General features: G+C 49.0%; 1 protein-coding gene across 1 annotated transcript in view; it reads left to right on the top strand.

The window, feature by feature from the left end:
* Positions 1–13,878, top strand: part of LOC126203869 (zinc finger SWIM domain-containing protein 7-like) — a 63,516-nt gene that overhangs the window by 15,460 nt on the left and 34,178 nt on the right. The gene's annotated exons all lie outside the window — the stretch shown is intronic.

Here is a 13,878-nt window from a genome sequence, read left to right on the forward strand (position 1 = left end):
AAACTTTGGTTCATTGGTAGGATGCTGGGAAAATGCAAGTAGTTTACAAAAGCAAATTCTTAAACACTTATGCAACCAATCCCAGAATATTGCTCAAGTGTGTTGGCCAATACTGAACAGGAATAATGGGGTGTATTGAAGATAAAGAAGGGATTAAATTAACTTTAGAATAGTGGCCCCACTACTCATCAAAGAGCTTATTGTGTGTCAAAATTGAAGCAAAAATAAATTTGAAAAATAATTCTGGTAAAAAGAGTCTACGTAAGAGAAACAAAAAGCAAGGCTCACAAACACACAAATCTAAAAGGATTGCTAAGTCTCTAGCTTCTAGAATTATCAAAAATTCTTACACAGAAAGGGAAAAGGTAAGATTTAAGATTCCTAGAGTGAAAAAGGTCATTCTGCACGCTGAATCAAGGAACATAACATCCCCCCAGAGGCTCGCAGTTCTCTCGCGGGTTTGTGTGAAGCACACATTGGGCCCCACGCCATTGCGACCAATTCTTCCTTCCCTGGCTGCATTTCCTTCACTCTGCCCTCCTCCCCCTCTGGGTCTGGGGATTAGAATAGGCCCGAGGTATTCCTGCCTGTCATACAAGGCAACTAAAAGCAGTTTCACACATTTAGGCCTTTATGTGATGGTTCCCTGTAGGGTTCGACCTCCATTCTTCGAAATTTTCCTAAAGAGCGAGCCAATTGAGGAAGGGCGCCTTACAAGGTACATCGTGTCCATCGTGCATTGAGATCTTTAGTCCACTTTCCTCGTCGTCGCATTGCAGTCCTGCCCATTCTCCACCTCTTGAGCTTGGACACCTTCCTGGGTGCGTTTTCCACCATGCACTATGCAGTGTCGATTTCTGCATCGACGATGACCATGGACTTCTTTGCATCTGATATCCAGCACGGTAGCCAGTCTGTTGTAGTGTGGCCACCATGTACCCTGTTGGTTTTAGTCCCTTGACCACACAGGGATCACTCTGCTGATGCCTGCACACATGCGATGAAGCGTAGTCCATCATCTCTTGCTGGTGGTGATACACCAGTAGTCTCTAAGTGATCACGAGCTCAATTCAACGCACAGAAGTACGACCCCAAATTGTTCCCCTCCCTGGCCACACCGTGGGAGGAATGTCAGGCTAAGGATGGCAGCGGATCTTATTTGCCCCGGTACCTTGTATGTTCAAGAGCTGATGGGGAATCTTTCATGACAATGAAGCCTCAGTTTTTTGTTGAGCATTTAGAGGACAAGTTCGGGGATGTGGAAGGATTGTCCAAAATGAGATCTGTGTCAGTCTCGATCAAAACAGCATCCTCTGCCCAGTCACATGAGTTACTCGCCTGTGACAATCTGGGGGATGTTTCTGTAACCATTATACCCCATAAGAGCTTAAATATGGTCCATGGTATCATATTTCACAGAGACCTTCTTTTGCAGTCCGGCGATGAGCTGCACGCCAATTTAGAGCAGCGAGGTGTACATTTCATCTGGAGTGTACACCAGGGTCCAAAGGATAATCAGGTTGTTACCAGTATCTTCATCTTGGCCTTTGAGCATGATACATTGCCCAAGAAGGTCAAGGTGATGGTCTACTGGTGAGATGTAAAGCCCTATATCCCTCCCTTGATGCAGTGCTTTAAGTGCTGGAAGCTCAGCCATATGTCTTCCCACTGTACTTCAAGCACCACATGCCGAGATTGTGGACACCCATCACATCCCAATACCCCATGTACCCCACCTCCCATCTGTGTCATCTGTGAAGAGCACCATCCGCCTTGCTCACCTGACTCCAGGATTCTCCAGAAAGAAAGGAAAATCATGGAGTAAAAGACACTGGACCGACTCCCCTACACTGAGGCTACGAGAAAATTTGAACGCCTGCACCCTGTGCGTATGACATTGTCTTACGCCTCCGCTACAACATTTCTGGCACCATCAGCTCCGCCAATCCAGGTCACCTCTCAGAGCTGGAAGACTACACCTGCCCCCTAGATGGTGGGGGCATTTCCCTCCCTGTTGTTCCTGCACCACCTACTTCGGGAGCAACACCCCCCAACCATCGGGGACGTCCGTCCCCACTTCTAAGCCAGAGAAGTGTAAGTCTTCTTCGGCTTCTCTTGCTAGGAAGTGGTCCCTTGGGTCACTCCCTTCCCAAGTTTCTTCTAGTGGGAAAGATGACACCCGCCAGTGGCTGAAGAGCCCAAAAGCAGCTGGTAGTAGCACTTCACACTCATCGTCAGTCCCAGAGACTGAGCCAGTGAAGTCCTCCGTGCCAGGGAAATCAAAGGAGCAGCGAGAGAAATCCAAAAAGAAAACCCCCAAGACCAAGGAAATTGCAGTGGCATCCACACCACCGCTACCTACAAGCTCTACGGCTGAGGTTGGGGTGGAGAGTTTTGTGTCCGCTGAGGACCTAGATCTTGCCAGACCCTCGGACACATTGGATATAGACTGCTCAGGCAATAAATTATTGGCAGCAGGTGACTCAGAGGTGTAAACTGCCTCATTGAATGTTCCATGCCTTGCCAGTCTCACGATGTCATCCTCCAGTGGAATTACGGCGGTTTTTTCCACCGCCTGGTTGAGCTATGTCAACTGTTAAGCTGTACACCTGCTATCTGCATCACCCTCCAGGAAACATGGTTCCCAGCAATGTGGACCCATACCCTCTGTGGCTATAAGGGATATTACAGGAACCATAGCGACTATAATAGAGTGTCATGTGGAGTTCACGTTTATGTCCTAAACTCGGTCTGTAGTGAACATGTGCCCCTTCAAACCGCTCTTGAAACTCTGGCTGTCAGAATAAGGATGACACAGGAAATAACTGTCTGCAATGTATATCTTCCTCCAGATGGTGCAATACCCGTGAATGTATTAGCTGCACTGATTGATCAACTCCTTAAACCTTTCCTACTTCTGGAAGATTTTAATGCCGATAACCCCTTGTGGGGTGGTACCATGTTTACTGGCCTAGGCAGAGATGTCAAAACTTTTCTGTCGCAATTTGACCTCTGCCTCTTAAATACTGGGGCCGCCACACATTTCAGTGTGGTTCATGGTAGTTACTCGGCCACTGATTTATCAATTTGCAGCCCAGGACTTCTCCCATCCATCCACTGGAGAGAACATGACGACCTGTGTGGTAGTGACCACTTCCCCATCTTCCTGTCACTGCCCCAGCATCAGGCATATGGACATCTGCCCAGATGGGCTTTGAACAAGGTGGACTGGGGAACTTTCACCTCTGCTGTCACCGCTGAATCTCAAAAATGGTTCAAATGGCTCTGAGCACTATGGGACTTAACATCTGAGGTCATCGGTCCCCTAGAACTTAGAACTACTTAAACCTAACTAACCTAAGGACATCACACACATCCATGCCCGAGGCAGGATTCGAACCTGCGACCGTAGTGGTCACGCGGTTCCAGACTGTAGCGCCTAGAACCAGTCGGCCACTCCGACCGGCACCGCTGAATCTCCCCCATACAGTAACATCGATGTAATGGTTGAGCAGGTGACTAGCACAATTGTCTCTGTGGCAGAAAAAGCGATCCCTCGCTCTTTAGGGTGCCTGAGGTGTAAGGCAGCCCCTTGGTGGTCGCCGGAAGTCGCTGAAGCAGTTAAGGAGCATTGGCAAGCTCTACAGCGGCATAAGTGGCACCCTTCCCTGGAGCACCTCATAGCATTTAAACGGCTCCCTGCCTCTGTTCGCTACCTTATCAAACAATGGAAGGAGGAGTGTTAGGAGAGATGTACCGACGCAAACGCAATTGCCGAGCACTTTGCTCAAGCCTCTGCATTGGAGAATTACCCCCCAGTCTTTCGCACACTCAAACGGCGGCTCAAATTGAACGTTCTCTCATTTACTATGCACTGCAATGAATCCTATAACGCCCCATTTACAGAGTGGGAGCTCCTCAGTGCCCTTGCACATTGCCCCAACACAGCTCCTGGGCCTGACCGCATCCACAGCCAGATGATTAAACATCTCTCATCCGACTACAAGCAACATCTTCTCGTCATCTTCAACCAGCTCTGTTGCGAAGGCATCTTTCCATCGCAATGGCGGGAGAGCAGCATCATTCCGGTGCTCAAACTCAGTAAAAACCCGCTTGATGTGGATAGCTATCGGTCCATCAGCCTCACCAACGTTCTTTGTATGCTGCTGGAACATATGGTATGTGGGCCATTGGGTTGGGTCCTGGAGTCACAAGGCTTGCTGGTTCCACGTCAGGGCAGCTTCCACTAGAGTCACTCTACCACTGATAATCTTGTGTCCAAAGAGTCTGCCATCCGAACAGCCTTTTCCAGATGGCAACACCTGATTGCCGTCTCTTTTGACTAATATAAAGTGTATGACACGACTTGGCAACATCATATCCTTACCACATAGTATGAGTGGGGTCTCCGGGGACCAATCCCGATTTTTATCCAAAACTTCCTCTTTCTCCGTAATTTCCATGTCCAAGTTGGTGACTCCCATAGTTCCATCGATATCCAGGAGAATGGAGTCCCTTAGAGCTCTGTATCGAGTGTCTCTCTATTTCTAGTGGCCATTAACAGTCTAGCAGCAGCTGTCGGGCCCTCTGTCTCACCTTCTCTGTATGCAGACGACTTCTGCATTTCGTACTGCTGCTCCAGTACTGTTGTTTCTGAGCCTCCAGGGAGCCATCCACAAGGCGCAGTATGGAATCTAGCCCATGGCTTCCAGTTTTCAACCGCAAAGTCGTGTGTCATGCATTTCTGCTGGCGTCATACCGTTCATCCGGAACCCGCACTTTACCTTAATGACAATCCACTCACTGTATTGGAGACATATCAATTACTAGGACTGGTTTTCGACGCTCGATTGACTTGGCTCCCTTATCTTTGTCAGCTTAATCAGAAGTGCTGGCAGCACCTCATTGCCCTCTGTTGCCTGAGCAACACCAATTGGGGTGCAGATCGCTGTACAGAGCCCTTGTCCAATCCCTAACTGACTAAGGGAGTCTCGTTTATGGTTCGGCAGTGCCTTCAGCATTGCATTTACTTGACCCTGAGCATCACTGTAGGGTTCGATTAGCGACAGGAGCTTTTAGGACGAGTCCGGTGACAAGCGTACTGGTGGAGGCTGGTGTTCCTCCACTGCCGATGTGTGCAACTGCTCGCCAGTTATGCAGCACAAATTCATAGTTCCACTGAGAATCCGAATTACCGTCTCCTTTTCCCGCCTGCGGCAGTTCATCTCCCACATCGGCAGCCCAGATCAGGGCTAACGATTGTGGTTCGCTTGCGTTGCCTTCTCTCCGAACTGGAGTCCTTGCCTTTACCATCTCTACTTGCGGTCCGTTCACGTACGCCTCCATGGTGTACGCCTCGGCTGCAGCTTCGTCTGGACCGTTTGCGTGGCCCTAAGGACTCTGTTAACCCCGTCGCTCTCCGCTGTCACTTCCTCTCGATTCTTGACGTGTTCCGGGGTTCTGAAGTGGTTTACACCGATGGCTCAATGGCTGATGGTCAAGTAGGCTTCTCATATGTTCATGGAAGACATATTGAGCAGCGTTCCTTGCCAGGTGGCTGCAGTGTTTTCACTGCAGAGCAGGCGGCCATATCTCGTGCTCTTGAGTACATCCACTCATGCCCTGGCGAGTCATTTCTCCTGTGTACTGACTCATTGAGTAGCCTACAAGCTATCAACCAGTGCTACCCTCACCACCCTCTGGTAGCGTCCATTCAGGAGTCCATCTATGCCCTGGAACAGTCCCGCTGTTCCGTGGTGTTTGTGTGGAACCCAGGACACGTCGGAATCCCCAACAACGAACTTGTCGACAGGCTGGCCAAACAGACGATGTGGAAACCGCTTCTGGAGATAGGCATCTCCGAAGCTGACCGGCGTTTTGTCTTACACCGCAGTGTTTTCCAGCTTTGGGAATCGGAATGGCATAACAGCATGCACAACAAACTGTGTCATTAAGGAGACTATGAATGTATGGAAGTCTTCCATGCAGACCTCTCGCAGGGAATCAGTTGTCCTCTGCCGGCTCCGCATTGGCCATACATGGCTAACGCACAGTTACCTTCTCCGTCGCGAGGACCCACCTCAGTGTCTCTGTGGCTCCCAAATGACAGTTGTCCACCTCTTGCTGGACTGCCTACTTTTAGCCGCTCTGCGGCAGACTATTAACTTTCCCAGCACCCTTCCTTTGGTGTTGGGCGACAATGCCTCCACAGCAGCTTTAGTTTTAAGTTTTATCCGTGAGAGTGGGTTTTATACTAATGAGGTTTTAGCGCAAGTCCTTTGTACCTCTGTGCCCTCCACCGTAGTGCTTTTAGAGTGGAGGTTTTAATGTGTTGCAGAGTGGCTGGCTTTCCCTTTTTATTCTCGTGGTTGGCCATCACTGTAATCTGCTTTCATGTTTTACTCTCTTCTGTTTCTAGCACCTCTATGTTGTTTTCTTGTCCTCTTTCGTTCCTTTTAGTGTTCATTGCCATCCTTTCGTTCTTGTGGCTTTTTCTTTCTTTCCGTTTTGTGTTATATGTTTTGTCCGTTGTATTCTCACACTTATGGCATTGTTTTATTAGGAAAAAGGGACCGATGACTTCATAGTTTGGTCCCTTCTCCCACCTTAAACCAACCAATCACTCTGCCCTCCCTCCCTATCCTCACTCTTTCCCTGTTGCTGTCTCCTTCCCCTCTCTTGGTGTTCTGATTTATGTCGACCTGGCTATCCACCTGGTTTCCTGTATTGGTTGCAACTTTGCTCCTTTCACCTGTTCTTTCAACCTTTTTGGCATTTATGTTCCCACTTGAGGTTCACTTCAAAATTCCCTGTTGTTAGTGGGAGCCATATGGAGAACAACTCCCTCCCTAGCATCTGCGATGTGGTTTTCTTTCCCCCCTTTCCTTCCCCTCTCCCTTCCCCACTGTAGCTGTCTTCCACCCTGCCAGGTCACCAGAACATGTGGCCAGTCCATGTGGTGGGGCTGTTATGTACCCATATGGCTGAGCCCCCTGACAACATAGGGATCACACTACTGATACCTGAGCTGTTCCCTCCCTATGTATGACAAAGAGTGGTTGTTTATCTTCTTGGAGCATTGGAACTCCCAGCAATGGCCACCGTGCCAGACAGCCCTTGCTGCAGCTGGGTAGCGCCCATGGGGAGAGCCCGTGGTCGGAGTGGGCGGTATCAGGCAGATGCTTGGCGCATAAAGCATATCAAGCTGCAAAAATTGGTCATTCTCAAATGGCCATCTCTTCAGATGGTGACGGATCATTGAATTCTGCTTTGAATGACTCTTCAACCTTCCCTATTACCTCATCTGTTGTAGGATGGATGGGGACACATTCACCTCCGCAAAGCCATTGTTTTTCATGGAAAATATCAAGGATAAGTTTGGTGAAGTGCAGTTGGGCTTCCTGTTTACCAAAGCTGCTTCTGCCACCCAATCCGCAGCTCTTCATGCCTGCGATCGTCTTGGCAATATCTGGGTGTCTATCACTCCTCTCCTATCTCTGAATATTATCCAGGGAGTAATTTTTCATAGGGACCTCATCCTGCAAACTGATGATGAACTCAGGGCTAATCTGGAGTGGCATGGTGTTAATTTTGTTCGATGTGTGCAGTAGGGTCGCAAAGACAACCGCACGGATATTGGCATGTTCATTCTGACTTTCGAGGGGGATACCCTCCCAGAGAAGGTCAAGGTTATGTATTACAGATGTGACATGAAGCCGTACGTCCCTCCATCTATGCGGTGTTTTTGGTGCTTGTGGTTTGGGCATATGTCTTCCCGCTGTACGGCAGACCCTTTGTGTGGTGACTGTGGCCACCCACTTCATGAGGGAAGTCCCTGTGTTCCGCCACCTGTGTGTGTCAATTGTGCTGACCGCCATGCCCCTCACTCGACAGTTGCCCGGTTTACAAGAGAGTAAAGAAGAACCAAGAATACAAGTCCCTGGATCGCCTGTCTTATGCTGAGGCTCGCCAAAAGTATGAGAGATTCCATCCAATGTCACTTTCTTCATCTTTTTCCTCTGCTACTTCATTTCATCCTCCTTCCTCGTCCTTACCCCAGCCCTGTCCCTCTCTCCTCGCCCCCTCCCATGCAGTTCCCATGACATCTTGTCAGGGAGCCGCTCCCCCTCCGCAGCTGAAGAAGTGCCCCCCTTCTTCGGCATCTGCTGGTGATCGGGCTCCCTTCCTGGGACCCCTCTCCCCAGTGTCTCTCAGGCCAGAAGACTTACCACCACTCGGCCAAGAGGCGCACAGATGGTGTGCCCCAAGGTCGCCCACTCTCTTTCGGTTCCAGATCTTGCAGAAGCCTGTACTCCCCCTGTGTCCTGCCCTCGTCCACCTCAGAAAGAGAAGAAGAAGAAGAAGAAACATTAACCCCGATGGCCCCAGAGGTGCCATCTCCCCCTTTGCAACCTGAGTGTGACATGTTATTTATGGATATCACCCTGTCCTTGTCAGTGACGACTACTGACCAAGTGACCTGACCTCCTCCTCGGCTTCTTCACGTCGAGCTTGGACTCTCGCCACACGATCATCCAGTGGAATTGCATCGGATACTATCATCACCTACCAGAAATGCAACGTCTTGTCTCCTCCTATTCTGCGTTCTGTCTTGTTCTTCAAGAAACACATTTCCGTGATGAACACTCTCCAACATTTTGTGGTTACCGGGCGTTCTGTCGGAACTGTGCTGTGCTGGCCCCGGGGGTTAGTGTGTGGTGGGGTCTGCACTTTGGTTCGCTCTGATGTCATTAGTGACTGGATCCCCATACGTACCAACTTGTAAGCGATATTGGTTTGAGTGCAAATGATCCAGCAATCATCATTTACAATGTCTACCTCCCTCCAAGTAGGCGACTTCCTTATGTTGAACCATCTACCTTAATTCAGCAACTCCTGCCTCCCGTTTCTCCTCCTTGGGGACTTCAATGCTCACCATCCACCATGGGGGAGTGTCACTTCAATAGGTAGGGATATCCTAATTGACCAGCTTATCACAGACCGCAATTTGTGTCTCCTCAATGATGGTTCCCATGCCCACTTCAGTGCTGCTCATTATCAATTTCACCCTATCCTCCCCTGCCCTCGTGGCTTCCCTACATTGGTCATCCCATCATGACCTTTGTGACAGTGACCACTTTTCAGTGATTTTTTTGTTCCCCTGCTGCCGCCAGGCATACAGGCACTCACATCGGGCATTGTGCAGGGCCAGTTGGCCTTTATATACATCTTCTGTGAACTTTGACACCTCCGTCTCAAATTCCATTGATGTAGTCATGCAAGGCATCTCTGCCACTATTTTTCATGCTGCTGGCACTGCCGTCCCCCTACTGCAGGTCCCCCTTGTCATCGACCGGTACCATGCTGGCCCAAGGATGTCAGTCACTGTCCAGGCCTGCTGATGGGCGCTACAGCGATTTAAGCAACACCCTTCACAAACTAACCACCTCACTTCTAAGTGTCTCCATGCTAAGGCTTGTTACCTTATCAAGTGGAGTAAAAAGGCCACTATGTATCCTCCCAGGGGAAGTATGCCTCTTCATTGCAGGTTTGGTCCAAGCTCCATAGCCTTCTGGGCTGCCAGCGACAGTCAACTGTCCAGGGTCTGAACCTCCAAGGCACTCTGTGCACTCCATTGGTCCTTGCAGAACACCTCGCCATACACTTTGCGACGGCATCGTCATCCTCTTCCTACCCTACTATCCTTTTCTCTGGCAGAAACAGAGTTGAACAACCCCCCCCCCCCCCGACCCCTCCCCCATTTCATCCTGCACCACGCTGAACCCTATAATTCACCCTTCACTGAATGGGAATTGATGCAGGCTCTTAGCTCTTCATGAGACAAGACAAAGCCCCAGGCCTGGATTCCATCCACAACCAGATGATCCAACACTTGGATGTTCCCCAAAGGCAACAGCTCCTCAGGGTCTTCAACCACATTTGGCTCATGGGTGCTTTTCCGTCACAATGGCAAGACAGTACAGTTATCCCTGTCCTTAAGCCCGGGAAAAACCCAACATCTTTAGACGGCTACTGCGCAGATAGCCTGACGAATGTACTTTGTAAACTGCTTGAAATGATGGTCAGCTTCAGATTATGTTGGGTACACGAATCTCTGGGCCTTTTGTCCCCATATCAGAGTGGCTTCTGGGCAGGGCGATCTCCAACTGGCCATTTACTCCAATTGGAATCAGCCATCTGGCAGGCTTTTACTCACCGCCAGCACCTTGCTGCGGTCTTCTTTGACCTACATAAGGTGTACGACATGACATGGCTTGGCGCCATTGCATTTTAGTTACCCTCCATGACTGGGGCTTCCGTGGTCCCCTTCAGAATTTTATCCGCGAGTTTTTATCTCACCAGCTCTTCTGGGTTCGAGTTGGCATTTCACTCAGCACCCCTAAGATTCAGGAGAATGGTATCCCACAGGGTTCTGTGCTGTCAAACTCTTCCTCATTGCCATCAGTGAGCTTGTGACCTCTGTTCGGCCTCTGGTTACCCTGGCATTGTACATAAATGACTTTTGCATCTGGTGCAGCTCCCACTCAGTAGCATCTGCTGATTGCCAGCTCCAAGGCGCCATGCGATGAGCCTCTGCGTTGGCCACCAGCGAAGGCTCCCAGGCCTGAAGAAACCACCGAGACTAAATGGGCAGCCGCCCAAGAGAGCAGGTGAGGAGGGCGTCTGATAGGTTTGGATGCTGCCAGCAGAAGAGAGTGAACGGCGTGTCCGCTGCCGGCAGCCGGCTGGGTTCTACCCCCACTTGACCACCTCCAAGCCTCCCTATTGGTTGGTTAGATCATAAGATGCGTAGTTTGGTAGCATTACCTCCTCAGCAACACTTGAGTTTAGCTGCTGATGGTTCAACACATGAGTTTCAGGGTGGTTCTATCCTGTTCTGGACAACGTGACTGAGATGCTGCAACTTACTGCCAGGCAGAAGGCACTGACGAACATCAAGTGAAAAAATGAAAATCAAACTTTATACTAATAAATCCATTCAGTATCGGCCCTCACTGTACACTCTTCTCCCCTCCACCGGAGTGAGGCATGGGGGGATGGTAGATTGACAGTTACTAAGGGGCTCCTACGAAAGACGGCATTACATAATTTTAACAATACGTTTTGATTATTCGTGTTTTCGTGATAGATTTGTATTAAAAAATGACAATAATTAGGTGATGAACGCTTACTTGACAAAATTTGGACAACAGTTGATGGTGCGGCAGTGGTGTGGGACGCTGCGAATAGCGCGCGGGTTACGGTGATCAGCCGTTGGCAGTGGTAGCTGCAGAGATCGCTGACCGCGGCAGGCAGCAGTGCGCTGTGATGCACTGCAACTCCCGCCGAAGCGTATAAGCAGGGGTTCCGGAGCACTTGACACTGGTGGAGCACTTGACACGCGTATTTTGTTGCTTACATCTAAAGGAGGGCCATGCCTTTCCTTTTGGGTAGATTTTACTTATTTCCTATTCTTTTCTACTCACTACTATTTTTTACTGACTACTACAGTATGGTGGCAGGAAGGAACACTCTTGCTCCCATTTCTTGCTGAAGCTTGGTATTCCCCAGGAGGTTGCTGTTCGGGAACAGTAGGAGGGGACGACCCAAGTCACGCAAAAAATCCTTTTCTAAATGCTACCCGTAGTGCTAAACCAATAAAGATAATTACTAAAGGGGTACACGCGGAAATAGGAATAACTACACGACTGAGACACTGGTGGCAGTGCCTATCCGTGATGTGCGAGGTGGCACGACCTAACGTCATCTGCCCTAACTCTTTGTTTACCAGGTCAAAGACTAGACCAGCTGGGAATGTGAGCAGTTGCGGAGAGATGGCCAATTATCAGGTGGTGGTAGTACCACCGGTTGCTCTGGTAAATACCACATGAGAGGAGGTAGTCGCACATTTTGGGCATAGGATAAGTCTGCAAACACTTCCTCGGCTGGGGTAAAGATTTCGCAGTGAGAGCTATTAAATAGTAAACCGCTACCATTAAGTAGCACACGATAGGGCTGAGTTGCTCGAAGGTGTTTGTAACATACGATCGTGACTGTTATGGGGTAGGGTATGGTGTATAGAATGCTGTTGCCTATGGCAACAAACTGAGGTTTGGTTATGGGTACAACTAGATGGCTACAGAGGGGGGTTGCTTGCTCCGAGAGAAACAATGCGACTTTGCATTCCCTTTGGTGAGTGTGAAGGATGAGTGTGGAGCACATGTAGTACTTTCCCCGTTGGCAGCTTTGCAAAGCGTGCTCGGACAGGACAGAATGAGCCACGGTTCTTACTGATAACTAGAATTTTGTGAGTTTTCCATATAACATAAACTTGTACAGCGGGCCAGTACACTGGAAAAGTGTGGATACGGTAGCTTTCAAATTCACAGTTAGCATAAGAGACTGGTAGGTGGATCATAGTATTCAATAATCGCAGTCTCGGGTCATTTGTACATGAGTGGAACTGCAGTATAACGCGAGAGTTGCTTGACGCAGGGGATATATCATTCGTAGAGGGGCCGGGAGGCTGGATGAAATATTGGTTAAGATTTGTAGAAAAAGTTCAGCGGGTATTAAATGGGGACTTAGTTGATGGCCTAGACCATTCTGGATGACATTATGCAGAGAACTGACATGTACTTGGGTGGCCTGCACATTGTATAAAAGTACCTGCAGGGTCTTCATCACCATAAGCATGGTAGTTACATTGTTGAGTTCCTGATGGACCAAAGCGAGATCATGCTGAATCGAATTACGTATTGCTTCATACTGGTGGGCTAATTCAGTAGCAGTTTCACGCACTTGGCGGGTGGTAGCTATGTGTGTGAGGCGAACGTCCTAATGTATTATAGCCTCGTGGTTGTCTTTTGCCACGTGTACGGCAACATCCCAACGATCCGCATCTGATTGATTTGGTGTGCCGAAAACTATTTTCAAGATTGTACCGCCAGCATTAAACCATGCCTGATTAATGCAGTGCAAGGGTACAGCGTCGGATATGCTACGCAGTTGTCCCTGACTATGTGTAATTACTCGTCTTAGGTCACGCAACGTGCGGAGAGCCTCTTTCTGATCGGCACGTGCTAATAATCTCTCGCTGGTTAACAACCTGTTCACCACATCTTACAATGCAAATTCTTCCTCTTTAAGTGCAGATAGATCCAAGTGGGTAGAAATTACTAACTGGTGCGGAGTATACAATAGGTTATTTAACCGTTCGAACATAACTCCTGAATTGGACGGGTGATTCCGATACGGCGGAAGGCTGACAACAATGGCAATAAGGGCGAGCACCAAGTAATATATCATTGTGTTAGCGCACTGGAAGACAGGAAGACATTAACCCACTAACCCACTAATAGCGGCGTCGTGGTGGCAGGTGGTAGAACAGGGTGCAGTCAGTCAGGCTTGAGTACCTATCAGTACGAATTAATTTTGTCAGCTCTGGCTAGTGGTTATTTTGCAAAAGGGAAGTATTACATTAGCTGAAGAAGCAGTAAGTAAATACCTGAAATTGTAGTGGCAGATGGAAAGTCGATGGTGAACTAAACTGTCAAATGCGCACTATGTCACAGGGTGATCTGAACTCGCAACTCCAGGGGACTGAAGGGGTATAAATTAGTAACAACAGGGTAGTGGGGGGAAGAGGGGCGGGGGATGGTCGTGCTGACGAAAGGCTTACACATCCACTTGATCAGCATGAGCACAAAACGGCAGGGTTGTATTAATCAATGCCTGTAATCGGTATGTAGGCAGAATTCGCTGTATGTAGGAGTTTCATAAGTTATTTGCTGAATTGGCAACTTAAGTACTGGATGTTGGGGTTTAGGAAGAAAAGGGATTTTGGCAATGGGAAGAATCATGTTGCGTTTAACGTGG

Source organism: Schistocerca nitens, chromosome 9, assembly GCF_023898315.1.
Source record: "Schistocerca nitens isolate TAMUIC-IGC-003100 chromosome 9, iqSchNite1.1, whole genome shotgun sequence".
In the NCBI taxonomy this organism is placed as follows: domain Eukaryota; kingdom Metazoa; phylum Arthropoda; class Insecta; order Orthoptera; family Acrididae; genus Schistocerca; species Schistocerca nitens.